Here is a 15145-nt window from a genome sequence, read left to right as displayed (position 1 = left end):
AGCTCAGTTTCCACCTCATTTTGTGGGCAGTGTGCACATAGCCTGTCTTCTCTTGAGAGCCATGTCTGCCTACGGCGGCCTTTCTCAATAGCAAGGCTATGCTCACTGAGTCTGTACATAGTCAAAGCTTTCCTTAAGTTTGGGTCAGTCACAGTGGTCAGGTATTCTGCCACTGTGTACTCTCTGTTTAGGGCCAAATAGCATTCTAGTTTGCTCTGTTTTTTTGTTAATTCTTTCCAATGTGTCAAGTAATTATCTTTTTGTTTTCTCATGATTTGGTTGGGTCTAATTGTGCTGTTGTCCTGGGGCTCTCTCTCTCTCTCTCTCTCTCTCTCTCTCTTCCTCTCTCCCTCTCTCTCTCTCTCTCTCTCTCTCACTTTCTCTCTCACTCTCTCTCTCTCTCTCTCTCTCTCTCTCTCTCTCTCTCTCTCTCTCTCTCTCTCTCTCTCTCTCTCTCTCTCTCTCTCTCTCTCTCTTCATCTATGCTTCTCTCTCTCTCTCTTTCTCTCTTCATCTATGCTTATCTTTCTCTCTGCAACTGTTTATCTCTCTCTCTCTCTTCCTCTATGATTCTCTCTCTCTGCACCTCTCTCTCTTCTCTCTCTCTGCACCTGTCTATCTCTCTCTCTCTCTCTGCACCTGTCTATCTCTCTCTCTCTCTATTTCTCTCTAGACACACAATCTGCATCTCTTGCTGCAGCCCACCTTCAATCTCTCTTTCCCTCCTGTACCTCCATGTGTCTCTCTCTCACATACACTTTCCATCTCTCTTTCCCTCCTGTACCCCCATGTGTCTCTCTCACATACACTTTCCATCTCTCTTTCCCTCCTGTACCTCCATGTGTCTCTCTCACATACACTTTCCATCTCTCTTTCCCTCCTGTACCTCCATGTGTCTCTCTCACATACACTTTCCATCTCTCTTTCCCTCCTGTACCTCCATGTGTCTCTCTCTCACATACACTTTCCATCTCTCTTTCCCTCCTGTACCTCCATGTGTCTCTCTCTCACATACACTTTCCATCTCCCTGTTAAATGCCATAATCAGAATTATAGTGGTTGATGTTCAGTCATTTTAGTTCTTGCTTGGCTTGTTGGATTGTTGGATTGTTGTGATGTTCTACTGAGGACCACAAGATAAAGATGACTTCCATTTGAGAAACCAGCAGAGGAAAACATGTCTGCACTCTGACACTACATTGTATACAGTATGTGTACTCATATCTGCACTCTGACACTACATTCTATACAGTATGTGTACTCATATCTGCACTCTGACACTACATTCTATACAGTATGTGTACTCATGTCTGCACTCTGACACTACATTCTATACAGTATGTGTACTCATGTCTGCACTCTGACACTACATTCTATACAGTATGTGTACTCATGTCTGCACTCTGACACTACATTCTATACAGTATGTGTACTCATGTCTGCACTCTGACACTACATTCTATACAGTATGTGTACTCATGTCTGCACTCTGACACTACATTCTATACAGTATGTGTACTCATGTCTGCACTCTGACACTACATTCTATACAGTATGTGTACTCATGTCTGCAATCTGACACTACATTCTATACAGTATGTGTACTCATGTCTGCACTCTGACACTACATTCTATACAGTATGTGTACTCATGTCTGCAATCTGACACTACATTCTATACAGTATGTGTACTCCACTCATTTTTCTCACCAGGAAATTTACTTTTCCAAGAATATTAAGTTAATAGTTATCATTTCGGACATTTTCAAAACAACGCCCGCTCCAACAGACAGGTTTTTATCATAACGACAGCGAAGGTTTGGTTTGATATTTTTCAGTTTTTTCCACACAGATGACGGCAAAAAAGCATTGCCATTTATCAGTGAGTCACCTACAACCAAGATTAGGTTTGCACATTTTGGGGAATATTCATAGGTGGAAACTTTCCGTGGGAATTCATGGGAATATACTGGATATATTTACCATATCATATGGAGACAGAAACATAAACCTTTTACCTTATCATAAGTAGACATAATTGCACATTTTGAAATCCTTCCAATAGAAAAAAAAAAACATTTAGTTACGAATTGAACTTGAATGAAATTAGTTGACTCTTCACATGGGATGATTTCACTGAACAACACAAGGGAATATTGAATGATCCCCACTGATCCATCGCATCTCCCAAAAACGTCTTCAACATTCATCTGTAAAATGATAGTCTAGAAACTAAAGCTTTGGTTGTCTTCCTCTCAGGCTTCCATGTCTTCTCCCTGGACCTCCTCAATGTCCACCTCTTGAACATCAGACTCTTGAGGCCTCATCTTCACTGTCACTTTCCAACTTTGTTGAGGATGGCTCGTTGTCAGGCTCAAAAGCCTCAAATTTGCCCAGATGGCCACCAGTTTTTCAACCCTTGTATTGGTCAGCCTGTTGCATGCTTTCATGTGTGTGTTCCCAAACAAAGACCAGTTGCGCTCTGAGGCGGCTGGTGTTGGTGAGATTTGGAGGATGATGGAGGCAACACGGGAAAGAGCCTCAGATCCACAAAGTCCCTTCCACCAGGTGGTGATGAGATATGTTGGCACGACTGCCATAAGCCCTTGCTTGGAAGTGCACTTCGCCAGACTGCCAAGAACCTTGCCCTGATCCAGGCTAAGGTGGCGAGACACGGTAGTGATGACACCATAGGCCTTGTTGATCTCTGCACCAGACAAGATGTTCTTGCCAGCATACATGGGGTCCAACATATACGCTGAGGCGTGTATGGACTTCAGGCATACGTCTTCACACTTTTTGATGTATTTCAGAACTGCAGTTTCCTCTGCTTGGAGCAACAGTGAAGTGGGCAGGGCAGTACGGATTTATTCTCTTACATCTGTAAGCAGAGTCTGAATATCAGACAGGATGGCATTGTCTCCCTCAATCCGTGAAATGGCTACTGTTATAGGATTCAGGAGTTTCAGGCTGCTTACCACTCTCTCCCAAAATATACCATCCAGGAGGATCCTCTTGATGGGGCTGTCCAAATCTGCAGACTGTGATATGGCCATTTCTTGGAGACACTCCTTCCCCTCCAGGAGATTGTCAAACATGATGACAACACCACCCAAAAGGGTGTTGCTGGACAGCTTCAATGTGGTGCTCTTATTCTTCTCACTTTGCTTGGTGAGGTAGATTGCTGCTATAACTTGATAACCCTTCACATACCTAACCATTTCCTTTGCTGTATTGTAGAGTGTATCCATTGTTTTCAGTGCCATGATGTCCTTGAGGAGCAGATTCAATGCATGAGCAGCACAGCCAGTAGGTGTGATGTGAGGCTAGGACTCCTCCACTTTAGACCAAGCAGCCTTTATGTTCGCAGCATTGTCTGTCACCAGTGCAAATACCTTCTGTGGTCCAAGGTCATGCCTTTCAGGACTGAAAGGCAGCTCCGGACTGAAAGGCAGCTCTGGACTAAAGGGCAGCTCCGGACTGAAGGGCAGCTCAGGACTGAGGGGTAGCTCAGGACTGAGGGGTAGCTCAGGACTGAAAGGCAACTCCGGACTGAAGGGCAGCTCCGGACTGAGGGGCAGCTCCGGACTGAGGGGCAGCTCCGGACTGAGGGGCAGCTCCGGACTGAGGGGCAGCTCAGGACTGAGGGGCAGCTCAGGACTGAAGAGCAGCTCCAGACTGGCAGGCGGCTCTGGCAGCTCCTGACTAGCTGGCGGCTCTGGAAGCTCCTGACTTGCGGGCGGCTCTGGCAGCTCCTGACTTGCGGGCGGCTCTGGCAGCTCCTGACTGGCGGGCGGCTCTGGCAGCTCCTGAGTCCAGTACAGAATATTATATTGCAGTCCAGTACAGTACATTCGATTCCAGTCCAGTACAGTGTATTATATTCCAGTACATTATAGAATATTATATTATATTCCAGTAGAGCACAGTATATTATATTCCAGTACATTACAGAATATTGTATTCCAGTCCAGTACAGTATATTATATTCCAGTCCAGTACAGTGTATTATATTCCAGTACATTCCAGAATATTATATTCCAGTCCAGTATATTATATTCTAGTAGAGTACAGTATATTTTATTCCAGTACATTACAGAATATTATATTCCAGTACAGTAAAGTATATTATATTCCAGTTCAGTACAGTATATTATATTCCAGTCCAGTACAGTATATTATATTCCAGTACAGTACAGTATATTATATTCCAGTTCAGTACAGTATATTATATTCCAGTCCAGTACAGTATATTATATTCCAGTTCAGTACAGTATATTATATTCCAGTTCAGTACAGTATATTATATTCCAGTTCAGTACAGTATATTATATTCCAGTCCAGTACAGTATATTATATTCCAGTCCAGTACAGTATATTATATTCCAGTAGAGTACAGTATATTATATTCCAGTCCAGTACAGTATATTATATTCCAGTCCAGTACAGTATATTATATTCCAGTTCAGTACAGTATATTATATTATATTTCAGTCCAGTACAGTATTCCAGTAGCAGCAGTATATTATATTTCAGTCCAGTCCAGTGTGTTATTATATTCCAGTAGCAGCAGTATATTGTATTCCAGTACAGTACAGTATATTATATTCCAGTAGCAGCAGTATATTATATTCCAGTACAGTACAGTATATTATATTCCAGTAGCAGCAGTATATTATATTCCAGTACAGTATAGTATATTATATTCCAGTACAGTATATTATATTCCAGTAGCAGCAGTATATTATATTCCAGTACAGTATATTATATTCCAGTACAGTATATTATATTCCAGTAGCAGCAGTATATTATATTCCAGTACAGTATATTATACTCCAGTAGCAGCAATAGCTCTATGCCCCCAGCTGCAGCTCAGACTCTAGCAGCCTAGCTGTCTTCTCAGTAATGATGTGGGGAGATAGATGGAGAAATCACTGGGGCCACAGAGACACACTCCTATACACTCCCAATCTTCATCCCAAATGGCACCCTATTCGCTATATAGTGTGCTACTTTTGACCATGACCCATAGGGTAGTGCACTATATAGGGAATAGGGTGCCATTTGGGAAGCACACCAGGCTGCCTTTATGAGTACAGATACAGGGCTAACACCACACACAAGCTGTAGTGTAAATCTCTATGGAGTATCACTCAATCATGTAGCCACAAGTCTACCTTGCAACTGAACCAGCTCAGTACAATACAGGGGCGTAGGCACAGGAAGCCAGGCCCACCCACTGGGGAGCCAGGCCCACCCAATCAGATTGAGCAAAATATATATATATACTGTATATATATTTGTTTTATGTTCTTTACTTGTCAGTGTACCAATTATTACATTATTAGTATTTTTACCTAAACACCATCAAATAGAATTCATAGCAAACAGTTCACTTGGTTGGTCAGATATGATGAAATATAACAGAACAGATGAACTAGATTGACATTCACTCTCATGGGATGGGTTGCCAAAAATAACCAACTGAAAGCCACACCCCCAATAAGCCACGAATGTGACCACACTGAGGCATATGTCACTGTGGTTCTATGGCTATATGCACCATGCCACTGCTTATTTCATTGGTTCATTTAGCAAACAAGACAGCTCACAGTCAACATACCTATATTTTAGCTTTAATTAGCTTTAAATATGCTACATTTTGTCTCAACCTCATGACAAATGTGTAGAATAGCATGAGATGAGCTATAAAAAGGTACATTTTCCTCTCTGCCCCATGGCAAAATGTCTAGAATAGCATGAGATTAACTATAAAACGGCACTTTCGTTTTAATAGCTAGCAGACCGCTTGGAAGTCATTTACTTCATGGGTGTGGAGGGGAAAGGCCAAAAGGTGTCACGACTCCAACCGAAGGTGACTCCCCTTCCCGTTCGGGTGGCGCTCGGCGGTCGTCGTCGCCGGCCTACTAGCTGCCACTGACTCTTTTTCCTCCCCCTCCTTATGTGTTTATTTGTTACACCTGTGTGGAGGTGATTATCATTAGTTGGGCTTTATTAGTCAGCCAGCCCGTACGTTTCTTTGTGCGGGATTGATTCAGTTGTACATTGGGATTCGGGAGTAGACGAACGTATTTGTTTGTTGCGTTCATTAGAGTATATTTGGACTGGGTTTTTGTCCCCCGTGTCTGGGACATTTGTTCTGTTACACCCAGTGTTTTCGTGGGGACGTTGTTTACCGTGTGTGCATTAAAAGCACTATATTGAACTCTCTGTTGTTCCTGCGCCTGACTTCACACCCCCGACACCCAGAGCATTACAAAAGGTCCTGGTTCTGTAAATAACATTGGTTTGTGGGAGAATGTCTGTACCCTATCAAGAAAAAAACAGTTCTACAACTAATCAATCCACTTTTACAACATTTCATTGTCAAATTTTTCATTTTAGAACTAATTAATTCAATTATAGTTCTAGAACCAATCAATTGCACTCTCCTTCCAGGATGTTCAATTCCAGAACCATTTAGTTCATGTTCAGCACATTGCGTTCTGTGAACCTGTAGCCTAGTGGCGGCAGGTAGCCTAGTGGTTAGAGTGTAGGACTAGTATTCAAAAGGTTGCAAGATCAAATCCCTGAGCTGACAAGATAAAAATCTGTTGTTCTGAACAAGGCAGTTAACCCACTGTTCTGAGGCCATCATTGAAAATAAGAGTTTGTTCTCAACTGTCTTGCCTAGTTAAATAAAAAAGAAACCTGTGCATCTGAATATCTCAGGGCTGCATTGGCTGTTTTTGACCGTCAGATGGCAGTCTACCATCAGCTTTTAGAGATCAGTCTACCGATGGGAGGAAAGGAGGAGTGATAGCGTAGTTTTTTCAGTGGCCAAGTAGAGTTAAAAACCTGATTTTCCTGTGTTTTATTTACATTTCCGCACAATGAGGTTGGAATAATACTGTGAAATTGTGTAAATAATTACAAGGCCTTTTTTAGTGTAAGAGCTGTTTGAAAAGACCACCTGATATGTCCTCTTGTTTTGGTGGGATGGAGTTTTGGCCTGCCTGGTGACATCCTCAGGCGGTAAATTAGTTAATAGACCAATAAGAAAGAGAGTTCCAAACCTCTGGTGACATCACCAGGTGGTAAATTAGTTAATAGACCAATAAGAAAGAGAGTTCCAAACCTCTATGCCAATAACAGCTAGTTTCAGACCACTCCCAGTCCTAGTAAAAAGCTATTTTTGTTTGTATTTGACCATTTTATTTTGAAAACACTCACAGTAAGGTAATTCATTGTTACCCATAAATGATATGATATTGAAATAAGAACGTCTGCAGTGGACCTGTCGATTGAAACGTATTCTCTATAACAGTGTGCACGCAGACACGGACATATCAACGATGTCTGACATGTCCTGATCCTGACAGAGTTAAACAAGCAGAACTTTAGTCAGTCTACTCATCCAGACGGATAGATGAACGAACACATTCCCCCTACTTCATCCATGGTTGATCTCTATGATTGGGGCATGGGGCATGGGGCTCCTTGTCAGTTGTCACATTTTGAATCTGTCATAAGTCCTTCCTTGAATCTAATCCTTTTATTCCAATAATGATGTCCTAGAAATGTCCCTATAGAATTTAGAGGGAAAGTAACGTAATGTAAGGTGCCAGAAAATTTCAGAGAACATTTTTGTGGAAAGGTAGAGTATGGTGTCAACAAATTGCAAGTTGGTAGACGGCCAAGCCATTCACATTCCATTGAAATGAATATCTGGGCGAAGAATTCCAATGGTTTCCTGTCACACACAATAGGGTGCGGACTGAGACACAGAGCTCAGCAGGAAATAAGAAGACTAAATCATATCAGAGCTACCTATGGAGTTTCAGTGGCTTTGCATAGCATTTTATATAGAAATAGAAGGCCAAAATACTTCCTGAGTGCTCTGTGGTGTTGACCATGGGGATTTTAAAGGGAATCTGTGTCTGTTTTCCTTTCAGAGTGGTGGATCACAGCTGCATTCTTTTCCTTCCTCACTTTGGACAGATATTTCTACATTTTAAAAGGGAATATGCAAGTTCTTCTAAAGTGGGTTGTGTCCCTAAACAATCAATCTTACAGTTCACTTCAATGGTGTAAAAGGAACGGTTTTAACCTTGAATGTGACATTGAGTTTGTCACCTGATTAAAACAACAGAAACAGCATGTGAGGTCTTCATCACGTGAAACTATAAAAAGACTACATCCCGATACTTCCCTATCCTTCTACACAAATACCATCTCATATTATGACATCCCACAAGTATTATATTTCTGGGGTCAAGTTCTCCTCTATCAACTCTATGTGACCCTTCAGCCCTCTGCTCTCCAGCAAGAACAGATCACCGAGGCGGAACCTGGAACTCCGGAGCGTTCTAGAACTCTGGAACTCACTCAGTCAGTTCTATTATGTAACTCTCTCCCAGGCAGGCCGTGTGATTCCAACTGGGGGAAACAGTCTCCCAGCGTCCCAAATGGCACCCTGTTCCCTATGTAGTGCACTATTTTTAACCAGAGCCCTATGAAAAAGTGATGTGCTATATAGGGAATAGGATGCCAGTGTCTGATCCCCTGTGAGAGCTTTGTTAGCTGAGACCATTATGGCAGATTTCAAGAGAACGCCACTGTTCAGCTCTCATTTAAACAGATGAGTCGTTTCATGTCATTTCAGCAATTCATGACACCATCATCTCAGATTGTTCTGAAATTGTTTCTGTAGTTAGAAAAAGGTTGCCATTCCTGAAGCATTGATTTGTTTAAATTAAAATGTATCTTAGAGAAATTAAGCTGTTGATTGCACCCAAATTGGCCATTTTAATTTATAGGATTCATATAATATTCAATAAATATAGTAACTAACATCCGATTTTTTTTACCAATGAGTAAGACATGAGGAATCAACTTTTTTTTGTCAAAATCTTTCCACGGACCCCCACACCAATCACACCCCCACACCAATCACACCCCAACAACCAATCACAGCCCAATACCAATCACAGCCCAATACCAATCACAGACCAACACCAATCACAGCCCAACACCAATCACAGCCCAACACCAATCACACCCCCACACCAATCACACCCCAACACCAATCACAGCCCAACACCAATCACACCCCAACACCAATCACACCCCCACACCAATCACACCCCAACACCAATCACAGCCCAACACCAATCACACCCCAACACCAATCACACCCCAACACCAATCACACCCCAACACCAATCACACCCCAACAACCAGTCAACAATATCAGTTCTCTATGTTTGACAAGTAGTATGGAGCGGTGGCTTGGAGTATTGCTTCTCCATAGTATGTAATGTATTCCCTCTGAATCTAGTGATGTTTGTTTACCCATGTTGAGAGAAATTAGTAATTGGAAGTTGCTTGCATTATTTACCATAAAGTAGTGTGAAAGTACCAGGTTTTGACCACTAGATGCCGCTATATTTTCAGGGTTGCTTCTCCAAAACTGATTTTGCCGCTAACATCAATTAAATTCAGTTCAACTGACTGTCTAATAGACTAAACAATGTGAACCATAGATAATATGACCCTTGACTTTCACAGACAGCCAATCATCACCCACAAACAGTCCTAGGAGACCAATTAGCATGGAGACAACACGGGGCAACCCTACTTGATGAATGTAATACATTACGTTCACATCATATTGAAGATAATTTGCTGGGAGTTGATAATGATAATTACACTGCCATCAGACAAACAGAGTGATGTCTCTAATGCAACGATACTATAACACAGATCACTGCAGGTGAGCACTGATGGTTTCTGACACAGATAGTGGTAGGGAGTGGAGATGTGATTGGGATAAAGTCATGTTGAGCCTGTACTCTCACATCCTCCCAAAACATAGCTACTTTTTACATAAAACCAATGAAGGTATGTATTGTAGAAAGTAACGATTTTAGTATGTAAATCTTGGTCGGGCAAAAAGAAATAAAAGTGTAATGCATGCCAGCAAAAACACTATACTACACAACACTAAACAATACATTAATTGCAATATAAAGGTGACAAACGGTCCCCACAAACTGTTAGGGCCTACAGCAGTCCCAACACCTTACCACTGCTACACCTGGCTTTCAGCGGAGCCTTGTCTGGCAGTGAAACAGTTCATTCAGCCTCATTTACTACCTTTTAAACAAACATAGCTGATATGTGACTTGCTTAAACAAATATGGTTTCTACTGACAATTGAGATGTACAAACTATGGCCTAAGCGGACGACAAGCGGATAAGAGACAATCTGTATTTTCGATTAAGACATTAATATGCGAGCGACGACAGATGTAGTCAATATAACTATTTGTTCAGCACTTTTGAAATGTACAGCGACAGAATTCAGAACATGGGCCGTTCTTACAGTGTATTACTATCGGTAGCACTGTCAAAGCTGTACAAAAACAGTTTGAAAACAAGCACACACCTGCCACGAACGATGTGTTTACAATACCGCGTTGGTATGTACCAGTACTGTAGGCTCAGTCATGTGCTCAAATAAATATGTTGTTTTATAAAATGTAATTCCATGTTTACCTTGTTTTCTTTGGTAACCGTGGTATAAGTGCAATAAACAGGTCCTCTTCACTCTGTACACTCTGTACAAATTATTAGGGTGAGGCACATGGGCTACTAACAGCTTACTACACAACATACACTTAGTATTACTTTATTAGCTACAGTATACATATCTCTCTGGCATCCTACATAATTTATTGCTTCTTTAATTAATTAGCACAACAGTTTTCAGCTGTGCTAACATAATTGCAAAAGTGTTTTCTAATGATCAACTAGCCTTTTAAAACGATAAACTTGGATTAGCTAACACAACGTGCCATTGGAACACAGGAGTGATGGTTGCTGATAATGGGCCTCTGTACGCCAATGTAGATATTCCATTAAAAAATCTGCCATTTCCAGCTACAATAGTCATTTACAACATTAACAATGTCTACACTGTATTTCTGACCAATTTGATGTTATTTTAATGAACAAAAAATATGCTTTTCTTTCAAAAACCAGGAAATTCCTAATTCCTAATTCCAAACTTTTGAACGGTAGTGTATATGTAGCATATGATTGTGCCGACCGTTTTTTTAATCCTATTTTACTAGCCTTGTCACGACTTCTACCGAAGTCGATGCCTCTCCTTGTTCGGGCGGTGTTCGCCGGTCTTCTAGCCATCGCCGATCCATTTTTAATTTTCCATTTGTTTTGTCTCGTTTTCCCACACACCTGGTTCTCATTTCCCTCATTATGTGTTGTGTATTTAACCCTCTGTTTCCCCCATGTCTTTGTGTGGTATTGTTTATCTGTTTTCATGTATGCGTACGTTAGGCTGGTTGCGCTGGGTTGTGTTCAACCCTTATTTGTATTTCGTGTTCGTTTGTGTCGTATGCTTTTGGTTCGCCAAATAAAAAGCTCCAGTTTGCTACCAAATATCTGCTCTCCTGCACCTGACTTCCTACAGCCCTTCACGCATACCTTGACAAGCCTGTTTTTTTAAAATCTGGCCCAGCTCGCTAATGAAAAGTTGATGTGCATTTCACCTCATATGCTCTTTGAGAAATATATTGTCACTCAGACGGGAATCTCCATTGAAAACCACTAGTGACAATTTATTAGAATGCTGAAGTAATCCCTGACACAATTTTGGAATAGTGAAGTGAGAAGGGCCAAGCCACGACCCTTTCAGTTTCAATCTGAACTTGACCAGTGACTGGATTGTTTCCCTCATCATTGTGTCTCTTCCTTTTTGGACAGCTCTCACCCCCACACCACGCTGTACAGGAAACTGCCTCGTCAGTCTTAAAACCCAAACTTCAGTTGGAAGTTCCAGACAATCCCCAATGTTGATGCCAGGCTAAATATGGTATTCTATTCTCCCTGTGTCATGTCCTAAATGACACCCTATTCCCTACATAGTGCACTACTTTTGACCCGAGCCCTATGTAGTAGTGCACAATATTGAGAATATGGTGCCATTTTGGCCGCAGCCCAGGTTTGTTCTCCCTGCACAGTTGTGGCCTCAATCAGTCAGCACATCTCTTTTATCTGGCTGGAGCAGACAGGCAGCTCGGGGACAGGGACACGCTCCTCTATTGGTGACTATTGTTTAGGTGTTTCTCTCTCTATTTCTCTCTCACCCCCCACTTTGCCTGCCTCTGCCCCCCCCCCCCCCCCCCACACACACACACACACACACACACACACTCACACACTATTCTCGCAAGTACCAAGACTTGTTGTGGTCAGATGGAGTTGAGAAGTGTTGCCAAAGGTTCAGAAGAGAAGTATTCCTCACGACAAAGGGTCTTAAATGAAAAATAAACACACAGAGAAGATAATGTTTAGAATGTCCTGCCGTCCCTTCCTTTAGGTGGAGACCTTCTTACTGTGGACATAACCCATGATGCAATGGAAAAACCAAAGGAAGGTGATCTAACAGTTCAGTATGTACCAGTACTGTTGGCTCAGTCATGTGCCAAATGCTCAGTCAAAGAAATATGTTGTTTTATCAAATGTAATTCCATGTTTACCTTGTTTTCTTTGGCAATTACTACTACCGCGTCATACAGCTAATGTAGCCTACTACCGCGTCATACAGCTAATGTAGCCTACTACCAAGTCATACAGCTAATGTAGCCTACTACCAAGTCATACAGCTAATGTAGCCTACTACCAAGTCATACAGCTAATGTAGCCTACTACCAAGTCATACAGCTAATGTAGCCTACTACCGTGTCATACAGCTAATGTAGCCTACTACCGTGTCATACAGCTAATGTAGCCTACTACCGCGTCATACAGCTAATGTAGCCTACTACCGCGTCATACAGCTAATGTAGCCTACTACTGCGTCATACAGCTAATGTAGCCTACTACCGCGTCATACAGCTAATGTAGCCTACTACCGCGTCATACAGCTAATGTAGCCTACTACCGCGTCATACAGCTAATGTAGTCTACTACTGCATCATACAGCTAATGTAGCCTACTACAGAGGCATACAGCTAATGTAGCCTACTACCAAGTCATACAGCTAATGTAGCCTACTACCGCGTCATACAGCTAATGTAGCCTACTACCAAGTCATACAGCTAATGTAGCCTACTACCAAGTCATACAGCTAATGTAGCCTACTACCAAGTCATACAGCTAATGTAGCCTACTACCAAGTCATACAGCTAATGTAGCCTACTACCAAGTCATACAGCTAATGTAGCCTACTACCAAGTCATACAGCTAATGTAGCCTACTACCGCGTCATACAGCTAATGTAGCCTAGAACAGAGTCATACAGCTAATGTAGCCTACTACCGCGTCATACAGCTAATGTAGCCTACTACCGCGTCATACAGCTAATGTAGCCTACTACAGAGGCATACAGCTAATGTAGCCTACTACCGCGTCATACAGCTAATGTAGTCTACTACTGCATCATACAGCTAATGTAGCCTACTACCGCGTCATACAGCTAATGTAGCCTACTACCGCGTCATACAGCTAATGTAGTCTACTACTGCATCATACAGCTAATGTAGCCTACTACAGAGCCATACAGCTAGGGTTGTTTGTTAGTTAATAAAAAATAACTGATTCAGCCCACAGCTTTAGTGACAGTCACATGTTAACGATAGCATGGTATTCTACGCATCACGTCTGTAACTACATCCACCAGTTAGTAATGCTGTAAGCACTAAAGCACATCTCGTTATGGTCTGTGGATATGTACACATCTCACTACATAAGGTAGAAACTCATTTGAGCCATTTGGGTGTCATTAGGGTGTCATTTGGGTGTCATTAGGGTGTCAATAGGGTGTCATTAGGGTGTCAATAGGGTGTCATTCGGGTGTCAACAGGGTGTCATTTGGGTGTCATTAGGGTGTCAATAGGGTGTCATTCGGGTGTCAACAGGGTGTCATTTGGGTGTCATTAGGGTGTCAATTGAGATGCCTATAATAATCCGGCCAATAGTAGTGCACTATCTAGGAAATAGGGTGTCAGTAGAGACAAATAGAATATAATTCAAGTCTTCAAATGACCAACTATTCAGCTTCTCAGTAGTCACCTCTTAGAGAGAGCAGCAATACGTTACAGTCTCATCCCTGACCCTCTGACCCTCGGAAAACAATGATAAACAAAGACTAAATCACTATTGTTATGCCATCAACTCTACTGACGCACTTCCCACCTTTAACTGTCTCCGAGCAGTGCCAGGGCTAGATTTGTGTGTTTCCTGATTTTGTTTGGAGTTTCACTTCTGCCAACCAATCAGAGGAGTCGTACAGGATGTGGAGACAACAGGAAGTGAAGAAAGGCCCAGGCAGACAGAGTAAGGTGAACGGAGGGTACAGGCAGTTGTAGGTGTGATACTAGCAGTAAAACTAAAAGAGAAGTAGAAGCCAGCAGTCAAGCGTATTCCTCCATTTTTTTGAGAAATATTTGATCTATTCAACATATTCACTCATATCTCCTCTGTGACATAGCTGATGCCCCCCCCCCAAACAATGCAAAGAGCTTTGAGAAGTTGGAAAAGTGCTATATAAATCCAATAATGTCATTAACCTGCTGTTTTCGACTCTTTACCGCACCTGCTGTCTCTAACTCGGAATGCTCGGCTATGAAAAGTCAACTGACATTTACTCCTGAGGTGCTGACCTGTTGCACCCTCTACAAACACTGTGATTATTATTATTATTTGACCCTGCTGGTCATTTATGAACGTTTGAACATCTTGGCCATGTTCTGTTATAATCTCCACCCGGCACAGCCAGAAGAGGACTGGCCACCCCTCAGAGCCTGGTTCCTCTCTAGGTTTCTTCCTAGGTTTCTGCCTTTGTAGGGAGTTTTTCCTAGCCACCGTGCTTCTACATCAGCATTGCTTGCTGTTTGGGGTTTTAGGCTGGGTTTCTGTACAGCACTTTGTGACATCGGCTGATGTAAAATGGCCTTTATAAATACATTTGATTCCTTGATTGATTGATTAATGATATAATGTGAAATTACATTTTGCTCACTTACTTTTCACTGTACATTTTCCACCCACTTGTTTTTAGACTATTCATTTGCTTTTAAATAACTTAAAAAGACAGCAAAAGTTTAAAAAAATATCTATCT

The sequence above is a fragment of the Salvelinus namaycush genome, chromosome 17 (genome assembly GCF_016432855.1).
Source record: "Salvelinus namaycush isolate Seneca chromosome 17, SaNama_1.0, whole genome shotgun sequence".
NCBI lineage: Eukaryota > Metazoa > Chordata > Actinopteri > Salmoniformes > Salmonidae > Salvelinus > Salvelinus namaycush.
The sequence above is the reverse complement of the archived record's forward strand: the minus strand, read 5'-3'. Positions refer to the sequence as shown.